The 17917-nt window shown below is 41.2% G+C and overlaps 1 protein-coding gene across 6 annotated transcripts in view; it reads left to right on the top strand.

The window, feature by feature from the left end:
* CACNA2D1 (calcium voltage-gated channel auxiliary subunit alpha2delta 1) overlaps positions 1–17917 on the top strand; it is a 657865-nt gene that overhangs the window by 593106 nt on the left and 46842 nt on the right. The window lies entirely within an intron of this gene.

The following is a 17917-nucleotide window of genomic DNA, read 5'->3' as shown; positions in this document are numbered from 1 at the left end:
TGTATTGCAATATCACTCTAGAAATTACTAGGTTCAGTACACAATTTAGGAAAAATAAGCAGACAAGGGTTTGAAATTAGAATGGCAGGACTTGATCTGAATCTGGAAACAGGATCGGATGATACTGATTATGGACCTGGACTGGAACCAGGAAGGCAGTATCAAACTTGAATGGACTGTGCAGCTTATGGGAAGGCCTGCACAGGGGTAGATACAGGTCAGAGGGCAAGTGCAGCAGTAGCTAAACACTATTTCTTTAATATTTTAATTACATTTTTTTTTCTCTCTCACTTTCTTCAGCTTCCTATCACTTACATCTATTAAAACTATAGTATTTTCACTGGGCTTTGTAGCTTATGCTGTTTTTTTGGGGTGCCGCACAGCTTGGGGACTTACACATTAATTTGAGCAGTTTGGTAACTGTGATATTATGACCTCACCACAAATAAAATACTAGGTACTCCAGGCTATGAGTGATACTTCGTTAACAAAAATATAGATACTTTAAATTGTGGAGCATGGACATTCCCATTCAGTTTCTAGGAATTATCTGCAATCCATAACCATTGAATTTAATAAGAAAATGAAATTGACTTTCTTTGCAACTGCATATTCGTCTTGGATACTTAGATTATAAGAACGATGTGCAATAGAATAATGCTACCCTCCAAAATGCTCATATACATTCACCTTAAGGTGCAATAAAGATGTATATATTATTCAATAGTTTCAGTTATAATCTGAAGTTAGCCACTTCTTATACAGGTGTCACAATGGTAATGATGTTCCAGCCTGAAAAAATAATGTCCCCTCTCACTTGTTTTTGGGAATCAAAAGGGATATATCAAACAAAAGAAACCATCATGGTGCAGGATTATAATAGCATACACATATTTAAACATTTTAATTCAAAGTCAGTGTTCAATCCTTTAGGGATTAAAATTTTGAGTTCAAATATCCACTTCATTTCAGATATTGAAAGTCTATTTTCTACATCTCTGCTCCTACATTTAGGTAAAATTGGCTGAATGCCCCAACATTTACTAATAAAAGATTCTTTGCTATTATGAAACATTTTAAAATGGGCAGATATTGAGTGATTTTCAAGGCCCTTCCTAATATTGTAAACAAGTTTTTAAATTCCTTGTGGTCTCTTTAGTGTGGCTACTTACCATTGGCGACTGTATCCGATTACATAAGGGTTTTTCCAAGCCAGTTTCCAGTACTCCTTACCCTCATGGATTTCCATCATTCCAGAGAGGACATGGGTTGGGTTTATCATTGCTGCTAGCCTTTGGAGATTTGCCTTTATGCTTTAAAAACATCTATTTATTGGGAGTGCTATGTTGTTTCATTTGTTTGAAGTCTCCCTATTGATTCACATACATAAGGCAGAGGAAAGATTATCTTTTCAGGCTGGAACATCATTACTATTGTGATACCAGTATAAGAAGTGGCTAAGTTCCAACTATAACTGCAACAATTGAAAGTTATGTACCACATCTTTATTGTACCTTAAGGTGATTGTATGTGATTATTTTGGAGGGTAGCACTATTCTATTGCACATTTCTTATAATGTATGTTTCTATTTTGGTGTTTCACAACCACTAATGGGGCAATATACAGCTGCTTGTCTCTATTGTGTGCTAGAATTCAGTTATATTTATTTTGTAATGTTGTCTGTGAAACGATACTGTCTGGAAACGTAGTAGTCAAATATAACTAAATTGATGCTTATTTAAATTAAGATACATGTGAAGTGGAGTGAGCTCTTTTTATAAAAAATGGCAATTGCAATTTTACTGTGACTGGAGAGGGAACTCGTGTTATAACAAAGGCCCTTATTCTGGTTCACTCGCAGAGGCAAATTCCTTCTCAAATGGACAAAACCATGTGCACTGCAGGGGGGCAGATGTAACTTGTGCACAGAGATTTAGATTTGGATGAGTTATTTTGTTTCTGTGCAGGGAAAATACTGACTGCTTTATTTTTAACATGCAATATAGATCTCACATTGAAGTAAAAGCCCACCCAAATCTAATTCTCTATGCACGTGTTACATCTGCCCCACCTGCAGTGCACATGGTTTTGTCAATTTGAGAAAGAATTTGCCTTTGCCCCCAAAATGTCCAAGTAATCTATTAGAAAGCTGTTGAAAGGCTTGTGGGATTTTCAAGTTCTTTACTCACAATCAAATTTTATGTTATATACTGTAGTTATTCCCAAACTTGGTCCTCAAGACCCCAAACAGTTCACATTTGGATTACTCGCTGAGGAGATCTGAAACACATGAACTGTGTGGAATCCCGAGGACTGCGTTTGAGAACCTATGTCCTATGGCAGTTGAAAAGTTTTGTATTCTTTCTGCTTGCAATCTATGCCTAGAACTTTTGGCTGAAATTCGCTATAACCTTTGACATTGGCTATAAACTTAGAATGTCTCTTTCAATTTCTCTTGTCCTTTGTTTAGTAATAGTACATTACTTCACTTGCTTGAGACAAGAATAGATTGTGGATGATAGCCATGGTTCACACAAATCAGACTCTGGAACATATGTAAAAAATAATAAATAATGCATATGTTGTATACAGAGTCACCTAAGGACAAATATTCTGCCCGTGTTTCTTGCAAATAGTAAATACATGAATACTGTTCCAGACATTATTTTACTCTCTCTGCTTGTTTGTATGTTTGTATATAATATCCTGATTTAGCAGTAAGTCTCAAAGGGGAAGATGTATTAAGCCTGGTGGATAGATACACTGGAGATAAGGTTGAGCTAAAGTACTTTAGAAGGAGATAATGCACCAGCCAATCAGCTGTGTTTGAAATTCCACTTTATCTCCACTTTAAGCCAGTTGATCTCAGGCTTAATACATCTGCGTCAAAAAGTTTTTAAAAATCAAGAAGTGAATTGTGGTCATCTATCAGAGTAATACCCCTTTTACACCGAGGAAAAACCCAGGTTGGACCAATGTCAGTGTTGGTGTAATAAAGGGACCAACCCAGGTCCATTGACACTGGACTCCTACCCAGGTCCTGACCAGGGTGGAACACTGGTCGGACCTGGGTCTAAGCAGTGTAAATGGTCCCAACCCAGGTTGGGACATCCGGGTAGTACTGAAAGGATACCAGAAGCACGGGACGCCTTTCCGTAAGTCAGTGCCATGCGTTCCACAGTGCATTGCAGTAGCAAAAGACAGCAGCCAGTGCGGACAGTGCACACAGGCTGCTATCTGGCACTCCACAGGTGGACCTGCCACAACCCTATCTGGCACTAGGAAGCAGCACTGTCAGGCAGTAGCGGGACCAAGAGCTTAAAGGAGGAGGGTGCACGATGTGCCTCCCACTGCAGTGACTCCATTTTTTTTAGGGCTATATACCCTACCTACAGAAATCATTTATGATCTTTTTGCGGGGGGGCTGGGTGGAGGGGTATGGATTGTATGGTCGACCTAAAGATTGTCGACAGTCATTAGGTGGACACCACTAGGTCGACATACTGCATGGTCGACAGGGGTCTAGGTTAACAGTTAAAAGGTCAATATGGGGGTTTTCACTGTTTTTTTTACCCTAATGTCGACACAGTCTACATGGACACAGTTTTAAGTTTCCATGCACTCGGCACACTCTTTTATTCTCCCACCATGCCCTAGTGCAGTGATGGCTAACCTTGACACTCCAGCTGTTGTTGAACTACACATCCCAGCATGCCCTGCATCAGTTTTAGCATGGCCAAATAGTAAAACTGTAGCAGGGCATGCTGGGATGTATAGTTCAACAACATCTGGAGTGTCAAGGTTAGCCATCACTACCCAAATGGATATTAGGGCATGAAACAGTGAAAAACCACATGTCGACCTTTTGACTGTTGACCTAGACCATGTCGACCTAATGCTTGTGTCGACCTAATGACCTGTTGACCTTGTCCCATGTCGACCTAGACCCCTGTGGACCTTGCAGTATGTTGACCTAGTGGTGTCGACCTAATGACTGTCTACCATCTTTAGGTCGACCAACTGACCGTATCCCAGGGGAGCACATGGGAGATTTAGGGCCAGATTCTCTAAGCTTCAAAAGTGATAAAATGAAGAGTGATAAACAACCAGCCAATCAGCTCCTACCTGCCATGTCACAGACTGTGTTTGAAAAATGTCAGACAGGAACTGATTGGCTGGCTGTTTATCACTCTCAATTTTATCACTTTTGAAGCTTAGAGAATCTGGCCCTCGGTCTGCTGCTGCAGGGGAAGGGGACTGGGGGAGCACATGGAAGATGCTGCACATTTATACTGCTATGTGTGCTTGAGCGCTGAATGAAATGAATGAAAAAATATTTTGCAAAATAAACAAACCAACATTTTTGAATGCTAACCTTTCATGTCTTTTAATTTTAATCATTGAGGGAAGGTTGGCTGCCAGTTTATCAGTCCTATCATTGACATTTTTAATGTCATCCATAGGGAAAAGCAGGGCTGACCCAGGTTCATTGTAAATGGTGCAGGCCCAGGTCCGACCCAGGTTGAAGTGCTGTGTAATACCCCTTTCACACCAGCCTAAATTCCCGGGTTGAGTCCGGGAACAACCCGGGACTAGCTCTGGTGTGAAAGGTTCCCGGGACAAAATCCCGGGCTAATTTGCCAGCAATCCAACCCGGCTAGGTACCAGGGTTACTCCCGGGTCCTTCCCGGACTACTGGCTGGTGTGAAAGGTGCAGGGACATGTCCCTGCTTCCCGTGTTGCCTCTGCTGATGTCAGCTAACGCTGATTTGCTAGCAGGGCAACTTCCTGTTGTGCTGGACGCTCCCAGACATGCCCAGAGGCAGCAAACAGCGTGCAGGGAGATACAGCGTGCACTTGCTGTGGGCAAAGTGCATTTTAAACCCTGCAAGCAACTCGGGCAAAGTGGGTTTTAACCCTTGCAAGTGTGGCTGCCATGTCTTGGACGAATGAAGAGGTGAGGGAGCTGTTAGCCATCAGAGGGGAAGAGGAGATCCGGCGCCAGATTACAGGCACTGTGAAGGATGCCCAGATATACCACAACATTGCCAAGGCCCTGGCATCGCGGGGCTTCGTCCGCAGCCAGCAGCAAGTGGTGATCAAGTTGAAGGGGCTGAAGAAACAATTCCACCGCATACATGACCGCAATTGGAATAAGAGCGGGGCTGCAAGGCAAGATTGGGTCTTTTATGAGCTGTGCAAAGCATGTTTTGGCCACTGCGCTGAGTGACCCCGTAACCTCCAGCTCGGTCACTCTCTCATCGGTGGTTGATGAAGACAATAATCAGTCGATGGACAGTACCCAATCTGGGCCAATATCACTTGGGCCAACATCACCGATACTAATCCCAGATGACACCGATTTAAACTCCTCAATTAACTCCTCCGTTAACCATGCAGATGACAGCATAAGCGGCACCAGTGTAGAAACCATCCAAGAGAGTGATGTGCCCGCCACACCCAAAGCGACACCCAAGAAAGCTCTCCCTGTGATGCGCACCAATAGTAAGTATTTATCCTTGCTTGAATGTCCTAAGCACTTGCATTCCAATACACAGTAATGCTGCACTATACGCCACCATAACCGTCCACTGCAAAGTTTGGTGTCGCAGAGTGTATCAAGTGTAGGTGGGAGTAGGCCACAAACACATACGATCACACCACTGCTTTTTCTTATGCCTTTTTCTCCTTCTTTTATATTGCAGTATATACAGTTCCACCGCGGAAGCGCAAAGCCACCAAAGTAGAGCTCGCAGCACGGGAAATGACCAGGGAGCTCTGTGAAGAACTGCGCGACATGGACAACAACATGCAGTGACAGGAGGATGCCCGGCAACTCCGTTTCATCGAGGCGGAAAGAGAGCTGCAGCAGACCTTCATAACGCAGTTATGAAGCAGTTCCTGTAACACATCCTGCCAAGCTTTGTGGGTAACAACACGCTCCCAGCTAGCCAAGGCCCTATTGCCCCTGAGCATAGCTACCAGCCGTATTCCAGAGGTCCATACTATGATCCTCCTAACCCGCCACCATCCTCGCCTGAATACCCTGTATACAGGCAATTGCAATAGGCATTTTAAAATAGTATTGCTGTTTTAAGGGCACATTTCATTTTGAAATAGTATTGCTGCTTTAAGGGCACTTTTGTAGGTAGGGGGGCGGGGGGAGGTTGGGTTTTTAGGGTGTTATTTTTTATTTATATGCTGATAGTTGGGCACTTTATATGCCTGTGCACTTTACAGGTTTGATGTTTACAATGGGCGACCGATGTTTGCCGAGCACTTTTCAAGTTTACAAAAAAGTTGGCCTGATTCATAAGGTCCTGTTTAGGGGGTGGGGGTGGGGGGGATGTTTAATGCTTGTGGGGGGCGGGGTGGGAGTGGGATGTTTGATGATTGTGGGGGGCGGGGGTGGGGGGGTTGTTTGATTTGTGTAATGTGCCTTTATATTTTTTGTATTTATCTTGCACTATTATAAGTTTTATACTTTTATATATGCCTTCTCATTTGTTTTCTTGAAGTAAACAAGGTTAAAACAATACAACTGTTTGGTGTCTAATTTTTAATAATCAATAATGTAATGTGGGCCTAAAAAAGGCAATTTTCAATGATAAATGCAGGGTCAACCCGGGTTTGGTATGAAAGGTACCGACCTGGGTTGTCCCTGCTTCAAAAGCATGTGTGAATGGGTCCCAACCCGGGAATGTCCCTGCTTGTCCCAGGAATGGAATTCCCGGGTTTGTCTCTGCATTTCTGGTGTGAAAGGGGTATAAATGGGGCATGAAGCTGGGTCCAACCCTGGAAACTCCCGTGTTCAAAGACCAGGGTCTGACCAGGGATTTTGGTGTCAAAGGGGTATAAATGGAGTCTTGACAGACAGTCTCCAAAAGAGTTGTTTGATAAGCACAATATAGATTGTAAGCACCACTGGGGTATGGACTGAAATATGCTATGTAAAGGGCTGTATAATATGTGTGCACAATATTACAAACTGTAAACTAAATAATAATCATTTCCCTACTATTAATATCAGTTAATTTCAGTATGCTATATGTCCAAATCATGTTTTCAAAATGACATATACATTTTTTAATTTACTGTATTAATAATGATAATCATTATCAATTCATGCAATTATAATTATATAATTGAATCATAGAATTTCTATTTCAATCCCACTTTCTTAATTGTTAAAATTATTTTATTAAACATCCATGACATTTCAATTAAACATAAATAAAGTTGTGCCAAAAAGGTACTTAGCATTTGTTTTGAAGAACAAAATCAAAATAAATGTGGGTATATTGCATAATCTGCTAATGTAGTATCCACTGATGTATTTATTGACACACTTAATGCCAAAGGCCTTACCGTTTATATGAAAGTAATATAATCTTTTGGTGACCTTAAATTTGTTTGAGAAATATTTTTTTCTCTCCATTTGGGATATTTAAATAAATACATTTCAACTGACTGACCAGATTTAGCAAACAAAGGAGGTTATTCTGGTTGACTCACAAGGCTGAAAATTTCGCAGCCTTGCGAGTCCCCCAGACGCTGCCCGCGTGGCCACCTGCCCTCCCCTTGGACGTCTTGATACCCCGTATGGCTGCGAATGGATGTTTAGCTTAAATACCCATTCACAGCCTTGGGTGCGGGGGGAGAATTAATTTGACAGTCGACGACCATCAAATGGTTTCTCCAGCGTTCGCAGATCCGAGAAACCTTTGTTGTGTCTCAGATCTGCAGACGCCCTGTGCAGGAAGCTGACATCTGTGTCATTGAGGAATTACCTTGAGAACACCCAGCATTTTCATGGGGAATCCCCCGGCCCACCACCCCACACCCCCAGCCCGCTTTGTTGTGTGCTAGTGCCCGGGGAATAATCTATTTGCAGTGGCCACTCACACACAGCGGCTGCACATGTGCATAACTGACTATGCGCATGTGCAGTCACAAAAAATCGTGAGAATGTGCGGGGGATCAATTAAACCAGAATCACCCCCATAGTTTTATAAAATAATAAAAGTCTCAATTATATTTATATTTGTTGCCATCAGAATTCCATTTTTTAACATGAATAAGTGAAACGAGTGTAAATGGATAAAAATAAAGAGGATGGAATAGAATAGAGGGCAAAATAGAGATTATCACTGGGGAATTTCAAAACCCCAGTAATAATTAATAGAGATGTACAGAACAGAGAACATATACTACAGCTGTAAAACATTGTAATAGCATCACATACCAATTACCAGAGTTCAAAAATTATTGTAAATCAGCAAATGTGTTACACAGATTTGTACAAATGACAGTAAATCCTTTTTCGTTAACTAACCATTAATTGTATTATAGGCAGAAGTGTGTTAAATCAAAATACTCCTAAAATCTACTGGTATCCAACAGCTTAATTAAGAAGTTTTAATTGTGATTTAAGGGGGTATTTCTGAAGTTTGGAAGCAGATGAACTTGTGAGAGATAAAGTACAAATAAGCTCCTTTCATTTTTCAAACTCAAACTGTAAAATAAAAGGCAGAAGTTGATTGACTAGTACATTATCTCTAACAATTGTATCTCCCTTGTGAGCTTTAATACCCCCTACATTTCTAAAGTGTTTGAACATGTTGTGCATTCAAACACATTAGCATGCATGAAACCAAATAGTTAATCTAACTGATTAAAAATACTGTATGTAGGAATATAATCTACTAGTTTATCTATTTCTTTCTATTTAGTTTATAGGGCAAATAGTATACTGTAACTTCCCTCTTCCTGATACTCTAAACTCTCCAATCGAGGGATGGTTTGTAAGACTCTCCACTGGTTAATCAGTTTCCAATCCATTGACTGCATCACAATGTCTCTAGAGCAGCGGTTCTCAAACTGTGGGTCCTGACCCCAAAGTTGGTCCCGACCACCTCAGCATGGGGTCATGACTCCATGTTGCTGGCCATCAGACTAATGTGTTTGTTGAGGGGGGACAGGGGATAACTCATTAAGTAAACACCCTCTGCTTCCCTCTTCTTTCGCCCTACCCCCTTTTCCATCCCCTCATTACCCACTGCCTCCCTGTCACAATAGTGGTCACTTCACTTCACTGTCCACACATGTGGTGGCCATTCTGTGGTAACGTGCTGGGGTCCTGTAATAATATTTATTGCTTGATAGGGTCCCAGAGCAAATAGTTTGAGAACCCCTGCTCTAGCGCACTGTCCTACATGAACTACCAAGGATTTTCAGCTTCTGAATAAATAACTTTATAAAATGCCTTATCAGGTATGATTAATTTCACCCTGATCCATCATTTTACAATGTAGTTACCAATTCCAATAAATACACCAGATTGCTACGCTTTGATCCATGCTGTCCTGGATCTTGTAATTGTCAACATTTCTTGCTGTCTCTTTTTTTTATTATTAAGTAATTCCATTTATTTCTTTACAATTGATATAAGAATCACAGGTATATATTTTTCTTACTTTTTTTTTTGTATAGTGGAACCACTGTTTCCATTCTCTAGTTCTCTATAATTAATGTAATACAGACAGTAGGTTAAAAAGTCTTGTTAGTGGCTTTTGTACCATTCTTAGATGTATACCATCTGGACCCTTTGACTTACCTACTATTTTGAAAGCTCAATTAACACCACTTATCTAGTAAATACATTTTTTCTACAGTTTGGTAGTTTATATCTTTCCTCTCTGGTGTCTATTTTAAAGTCTGGTGCTGTGGGTCATAAATAATGCAATACAAGCCAAGGTGCTACTTCTCATGCATATATTTTTGTCCATGTTAGCATCTGTTTTGTGTTCTTAAGGCCATGTGCAAAGATTGATGTGTCAATATTGCAGGATGAGCTAAAACACTAAAGAAGGTCCACTTCAAAGGATTATGTATTTACACACTTAACCGAGACTATAATTCATTGGCTAACATAATCCTGACTACATGTAATATTAGCAGATATCTCTTTAATCAGTATTGCCACTAATTTACTTTTGAGAACAATTATTTTGATACTTCTTCAATATATTTAAATAACTGCATTTAGCTAATTAACAAGGTTTACCAAATATTGCCTTGAAGATTTAAAACATTACAATCGAGGATATCATGTCAGCCAGACTAGTGGAACAGACTTCATAGCCTTTTTCAGAAGCATAGTCCATAAACAATTCATAAAGGAATAGATAAAATCATCTAGCCAAACACACTACTGAAGACAAATGAGTTTGCATGAGCAAAGAAATACAAGATTCAATTATAACCCGACATTTTGTAAATCATCATACATTTAGTTTTGGAAAGAGGGGAAGACAATGATATCTTTAATCTTCTCTAGAGAAAAGTCTGCCTTAAAAAAAGCACATTATTCTGATGAATGGATGGAAGTCTTTGTCTACATCATTTTACCCCTCTCACTGTCTAGGAACGTATAATAGAATGACATTCCCAAAATAGCTGGACTAGAGTTAGATATTTAGGTACTTGTTTCCTAGCACGGCCACAATCGTATGGATCGTGTACCTTTAAGTTAAGGTACACGATCCATACGATGGACCCGATTTCCTTTGAAATCAGGTCCATTTGGCCGGCTAGGATAAAATATCGGGGGCATCGCGTCGGTCGGGACCATTAACAATGGTCCCGACGCGACCGACGCGATGCCCCCGATTTCCCCATAGGCTTCAATGTTAAAAAATATTTTAACATTGAAATCGTGTCGGGAAAGGTAAAATATCGGGAGCATCGCGTCGGTCGGGACCATTAACAATGGTCCCGACGCGATGCCCCCGATTTTTACATAGGCTTCAATGTTAAAATATTTTTTAACATTGAAATAGTGAGAAAATTTGAAAAATGTGAAATGGGCCAATATGACCCATTTCACATTATAGATGTCCCCGTCGTCACCCCACGATAGACGTGAACCCGAAGCGTGGCGAGCGCAGCGAGCCCGCGAGGGGCGGCGGTGCGCGTCCTCCAACCTTTTCATTCCCCTACTATCCACGTTGGCGTGGAGTTGAGAATAGAATAGTGTGGCGAGCGCAGCGAGCCACCGAGCCCGAAGCGTGGCGAGCGGACGCTGATACCTTCACAGATCCCTGCGTCCCCTCGCGGGGTTCACAGATATCAGCGTCCCCTCGCGGGGCTCGCTGCGCTCGCCACGCTTCGGGCTCGGTGGCTCGCTGCGCTCGCCACACTATTCTATTCTCAACTCCACGCCGACGTGGATAGTAGGGGAATGAAAAGGTCGGAGGACGCGCACCGCCGCCCCTCGCGGGCTCGCTGCGCTCGCCACGCTTCGGGTTGGCGTCTATCATGGGGTGGGGTGTACGCCGTAAAATTTGGGGGGGTTGGGAATATTTTACATTGAATCCAATGTAAAATCGGGTCCCAGGGACCCGATTTACATTTCATTAAAAAAAAAAAAATCGGGTCGAAAATCGGTCGGTCGCGTCGATCGCATTGCATGCGACCAAATCGCATGCGATGCGATCGACCCGATTTTTCCGACACGACCACCCCGATGTAAATCGGTGTGGCCGTGCTAGGAAACAAGTACCGATATTTACTCCTATTCTCTCTGCAGCTAGCATCAACCACCTTCATGAGCCTGACACATGCTAATTTTAATGCTTCAATAATGTAGTTATCCTTTGTAACATTAACATTTAACAGCAACGACATCCACCATAACTATGAAAGCTCATCACTGATAGATTAGGTTACCTTACTAATCAGAAGTGCCCAAGGGATCATTGAGAAATGTTCAGCATAGATACATTATTTAATGTTTCTTGATAAAGATTAAATGTCCTATGTTATGTCCCTCTTACAATTTAGGCATTCTATATGCACAATTATACAGCATGCTGTAAAATAAGCAAACAAAGTCATGGGAAAGTATTGTGCAGTGAAGGCATGTTGTGAATGGTACTAGGGGTTACAAGGAAAAGTATTGTCCACTATCCAAAGATTATTTTTATACCCGTTGCTCAGTCATAACAGTACTGGTTCTGATGAACACAGGAGATATAACTTTGGCCCTTATTCTGATCGGTGCGGATATTCCCGCATTCTTACGGTGCGGTCCGCACGCCACGGTGTTTTGCCGCGTGCGGCCATCGTCCGTAGAAACGCCCACGTGTCCTCCGCATTCGGACGGACTCACTCTTTAAGAACAGGGCGTGTTTACGGACGACATACAAACCATGCGTGTGCGGGAGAAACACTCCGATTCGGCACGGTATTACAGAGTATTACAGAGTATGCTCGGGAATACCGCATCCGAACGGGAGCCAAGCGGTGCTACCGCACGTAAGCGGAGTATTTACGCCAAACAACCCACTATGAAGTATCTTCTGCTATACATCACATGACCCACTTATTCAATTACCTATCCTCATAAAAAACTGCTTATTTGGAATTGGAATCAATTAGATTCCAATATATCCTTACAAGCATGCCTAACACATGCATTGCACACATTAACCCTTACAGCAATTGAAGTGCAATGGTTTCAATTAAAGCACTGACAAGCGTCCTATTAGTGAGTAATGAGTAAAGGAGTAGATTCTATTGGGTTCAGGTGTTAATGGTTGTAGTCATTAGGCGTACGTTCGCCTACCGCATGAACGAGTGGTGTACGCAAAGCAATAGTACACTTGTGGACACCGCACATTTCTGCCCTTTTTGATCGCGTGCATTCGGAGTGGTTTCCGAATGTACGCCCCCCAACATAAGTGTACTCCCCCGTGTCCGCCCATGTTTCCGCCCCGTTTTGCCCACTTTGAAACTACGCCCATGTGCCATTCCGCATGACGCCCATAATACGCCCATATTTCCCGACTGATTGCGGGCAACAGTTTTGGACGGGATTTTGCCGAACTGGTACGGAGTCTAGGCGTGGCACATGCGCGTTGCGTTCTCCACGCATGCGCAGACGGCGAAAAGACGCGATCCGTAAGAATGCGGTAAAGTCCGCGTCAATCAGAATAAGGGCCATTATATTTTTGCTACACTGTATTGGTTGATGAGGTACTTAGGACTTACACACAAAATACATTAAAATAACTCTCTTTTAAGTGGGTTTAGTACTAGTCTTATTCTAAGCATGATTGTATTAACAGTGAAAACCTTACACCCTGAATCTTTAAATTCATGAGTTCTTAAGTGGAATATGATTTGCCTTTTATAATGGTCATAATTACTGGACATTGCTGTGGACAGTACTTGACAACTTGTGGTAGCTGGCATATGGAGACTCGTTAAGAGGGAGAACCAGGGGGCAAGGTAGGGGCATAATGTTACCATGCGCATCATTGTGCTTAAATACTTTGTGCCACTTCATTATGTCTTGGGCAGGACAGTGATGATGAGATTTATAGCAAATTGCATGTCCATGCCCCTTGTTCTGCTCACAGGAGAAATGGTTGGGATACTCGAGAGTTGCCCACTTTCCTGGGAACTGGGTGAACTCCTATCAAGTTTATGAGTCTAACAGATATTCTGGGAAACAAGGCAGCTATGGTATATGGCATATACCATAAATGTTAAAATGCTCTCTGCATTACATCAGTCACCACAAGACTTTCTGTACTCTACTGAGCATAGATATGTGCATCAACAACTGTATATTGATGTGTCTACATACAGTACATAAATCTAAAAGTTGTTCCTGTTCCAGCTGTGATGAGCAACCAATATCACACATGGGGGCTGCTACCCTTGTCAGTATTGAACTGTAAATGATAGATAACTTTAACAGGGGTAATAAATAGGGAGATGAAGGATAAAACACAGTGGGGAAAATTTACTAAGATGTGAATTAGACTTCACATGTGATGTTGCGATGGGCAACCAATCAGAATCTACTTCTTATTTATTAAGCACCCTTTAGAACTGTGGTAGCCAACTCCAGTCCTTGAGAGCTACAACAGTTAATATTTTCCATATCTCCTTACACAGGGGCAGATTTATTAAGCTCGGTGAAGTGTCTGGTTTTTATCACTGGCCAATCAGCTCCTAACTGTGAAGTTACAGGCTTGGTTTGAAAAATGACAGGTAGGAGCTGATTGGCCGGTGATAAAAACCAGATACTTTATCACTTCACTGGGCTTAATAAATCTACCCCAGAATCACAAGTGAAGTAATTAGCTACACCTGTGGATCTTTTCAAATGTGTTAGTGAGTAATGATTGCACCTTTGTAGCAGCTAGATTGTGAACTGTTGGTAGCTCTCGAGGACTGGAGTTGGCTACCACTGCTCTAGAAGATAGTAGATGGGGTCTGATTGGTTGCCCATAGCAACATCACAAGTCTAATTCACATCTTAGTAAATTTCGCGCAGTAGCTTTAAGAAGTGAAATGTTCAGGTTTTTTTCATAAACACCAAATTGAGGGTCTATTTTAATACATAGCTTACAGATTGGATTCTGCCATTTACACTATTTGCCAGACTGGGCTTTGTTTTATAGCTGTAAGAATTTGCTTTGTGCATACAGTCATACCTACAGCATTTGGGGGATACAGTTGTGGGTTTGTAAGGTTATATGAGGCCCTTAGAATGTTGATGGCATCCCTGTTATATTGCTCACTTCCGAATAAGGATTATGAACACTTTGAAAAAAGTTCTAAACCCACTTCAATGAAGTTGAAAATGAATTTTCTTTAACACCCAGTAAAATGGAATTGTATACATTACAAATGAACCTTTACCAATTACATTTATAACACACAGACACATTGTTTTCTCAATACAAGAGTAGCTACAGCAGAAGATAAGAGTGTAAAGCAGGGCTAGGCAACACCGGCCCTCCAGATGTTGATGAACTACACATCCCAGCATGCCTTGCATCAGTTTCAGCATGGCCACATAGCAAAACTAATACAAAGCATCCTGGGATGTGTAGATGTGTCGTTCATTAACATCTGGAGGGCCGGTGTTGCCCAGCCCTGGTGTAAAGCATAAATGTATTGGGAAAACACATTCGATGTTTGGGGTAATTCACACTCATTTTGTTTTGTCCTTTAGATTGATATTGAGTGAACAATTTGCTACTGTGCAAATTCGTATGGCCACCAATGATTAAACAGCAGTGCATGTGTACGGATTGTAGCGCACATGTGCAAGGCCAAACAGCAACAAGAATCAGCATTTGTTTTTTAGTTGCAAACCCCACACAATTTGACAGGAAGCCGGCGTTTGTCGGTAGTAACCAGACTTTTTCTGGGAGTGTCAGAAAAAAATGCAGACGTGCCCAGACATTTTCAGTGAGGCAGTGTGATAGCAGCTCTGACCTCGATTAACCTGTTTCTAGATAACAGTTGTGGAAAAGTCAGGGTTACGCAAAGACTTCACACACTGGAAAAATCATTTGCTGGTGAGTGATCTGCGTATGGATTTGCAGCTGGATGACAATCTGCAATATTTTTACAAGCCATTTACAGACTTGTGCAGGGCGGGTTTTCACTCGGTCTGGGTGGTGGCTATCTGATTGCAAGGCTTTGCTAAATCGCCAGGTTCTGAATGACTCCCTCTACTCTTTACATAAGTTACCTGGACATTCGTAAATCATATTTTCCACATTGTTTAACATTTTGTTCAAAGATCCTATTACTATAACCAATAGTGTATTCATTATAATGTCTTTTTATGTTTTCACTGCTCACTTGCTCTCATACTGTTGCTTCCAATGTCAGGAAGTAATGTGAACAGATAGAGTGAACTTTATCTACTGTAAAACAGGAAGATATTGGCCACAGTACTGGCAAGTCATGTCACATATCTATATCACGAGTTAGCTAAAAGATGTTTCCTTTTCAGACTAAGAGAATATAGCTTATCTGTGTCGGAAAGCAGTGACAAGTGACAGCCCACATTCACACTCAGCTTTTGTTTGCCCTTCCCCATATGAAAATAAATTGTATTTCGTATGGAATTCCTTTGTTATTTCGTACCGTTTGATAAAGGTTGGGTTATATTATTCCATTAAAGGGCCTAATAGCTAATTCTATTAAAATCCAGAAGTTGTTATAGTTGCTCTTCTGCTTAAGGCAGGGCTGGGCAACACCGGCCCTCCAGATGTTGATGAACTACACATCCCAGCATGCCTTGCATCAGTTTCAGCATGGCCACATAGCAAATGCAAAGCATCTTGGGATGTGTAGTTCATCAACATCTGGAGGGCCGGTGTTGCACAGCCCTGGCTTAAGGTCAGTCTACCCTGTGCAAACAGCTGTAAGGAGATGGAATGAGTACAACCTTTACCCAGATGATCATAAGAGACTGATAATCATGTGGAAAAGGGATGTTGGGTTTGGGGGTAAATATAACGAAGCAAACTAGTCTGGCTGTATTCTTGAAAGGCTTTTGTTTTACTTTTTTTTGTGCATTTTGTATTTTGTAATGGTATCTATTTGCCAATATTATTGCTTTCTTATTAGGTGGCTTAAAAAGTAAGGTAACAAGACCTCTTACATGTGTAATGTTCTCTATTTCAATCAAATTTCCCACTAGGCCAGGGCACGTAGACTACTGTTTCACTTACGCCCATTAGAATGCACCTCACATTGGTTATACTGTCCCAACATTATTTATAAGTTGGCAGCGCTGCCAGAAACATTATCAAACATTGAGGTGCTTAGTGTGATCTGCTTTCTGCATCTAAAGGGCACATCAGCAGCTGCAATCCATTGCCAACTTGTTAAATGTCATGGAAACAGCTTTGGTGCACTTTGATAAAAGCAGGACAGATGTTCAAGATGAGCTGACTGTTGCATTGAAGGTCTGATTCATGAGGACAGATCCATTTTAGTTAACGATATCTCTGATGTACTGGTACTGTGCACAACAGTGTTATTGAGCAAATGGGTTACAGGAAAAGTGTTTACAAAACCACCAAGATGGGATAGCTGTGGAAAAATAATCTAACCAAGGCCATACTACTCATTACACATATATGTACGATGTTTAGTTACTTTTACTTATTGAACCATACTTGTTTTTTATGTAAAATCCCATTTAGAATTTTTTTTTACAATTTGCATAGAAATTTAGAACGCAGCATTTTGAATGCACAACTACTCATATATGTCAACTATAAAATAAATCATACAGAACATTGAGTTAAATAATTTAAATAATATGAACAATTAAATAAATAACAGTCGTAATGCAGATACTTAAAGGACATTATCCCTATTCTGTTCTGTGAAGAATAATGGTTCCTCAACTGCATTAATGTAATGTTTTACATTAATACAATATTTTGTTGCCAGAAATGGGGCTGATTCTGAGTTGGTGTAAGAAAACAAAAAATAAGCTAGTTTTCTCCTGAATTAACAATGTTGCAATTCAAGGGGTGCAAATACTTGTCCCTCTCAAATCAAAATCTATCTGTACATTTACACAGGGGCATCTTTCCCACTTGGCTGGGTGGGCTACTGGCTGGGGGGGGGGGGGGGGGGGCCTTATCAGCTTAAGGCAGGGTAGATGAAAAACAAAAAATAAAATGTTACTTATGGCAAAGCTGTTAATACTGGCCAGCATCCATCCTCAACCTGTCCTCCTCCTACAGTGGCTGAGGAGTGCCGATAGAAGTGAGGTTGTGTAGGTATGGACCACAGTGCATTACTTTGCATGAGGAGCCCACAATTCTGTTAAAATGGCCCTGCATTTACAGTAAATGCAGTTACTTGCTTGTTATTGTGTTTCTTCAGAACCAATGTTGTCCACTACACTTTGCTCCATAAACTACTTTTAATTAAAATGCACTGATTAGCACTTTTATATAGTTTAGAAGTCCCTCTGATATATTGATATACAGTAATGGTATATATTTGTACAAAATCTCACTTTACTAAACTGATGTAAGAAACAATTGTAAGGCTCACACAAGGGGATCATTAATTAAA

The sequence above is a fragment of the Crinia signifera genome, chromosome 4, assembly GCF_055691185.1.
Source record: "Crinia signifera chromosome 4, ASM5569118v1, whole genome shotgun sequence".
Lineage (NCBI taxonomy): Eukaryota > Metazoa > Chordata > Amphibia > Anura > Myobatrachidae > Crinia > Crinia signifera.
This window is presented reverse-complemented; position numbering and strand designations above follow the sequence as displayed.